Raw genomic sequence first — 350 nt, 5'->3', positions numbered from 1 at the left:
AAACGTGCTAAGGCTGTTTCTTCTTCTCTAGTAAGTTCCGGATTATCTTTGGTGGGGTCCCAGGATCCCGTGATTTTTGATCTATGGGAGGGAGGGGGCGTATCCTCTCTCTTAAGTATTCGTTTGGTGTAGGCTATTATATCTTTGATCCAAGTATCAGTTCTTTGAGGTATTTCCGCAGCTTTTTTTAGCTTCTGTGTCGCATTTTTCATTTTTCACTACACCGCAGTGACCAAAGATAAATTGTAGTCGTACGCGGGCCTTGCGACGTTGCACTTGAAGTATTAGGTTCCACAGGAGCCGTAGTATAGGGTCTTTTACGGTCAGTGGGCCTGTTTCCAGTGCCGTGA

Source organism: Trypanosoma theileri (assembly GCF_002087225.1).
Source record: "Trypanosoma theileri isolate Edinburgh chromosome Unknown TM35_Tth_2_V1, whole genome shotgun sequence".
NCBI lineage: Eukaryota > Euglenozoa > Kinetoplastea > Trypanosomatida > Trypanosomatidae > Trypanosoma > Trypanosoma theileri.
Note: the sequence above shows the minus strand (reverse complement) of the source record.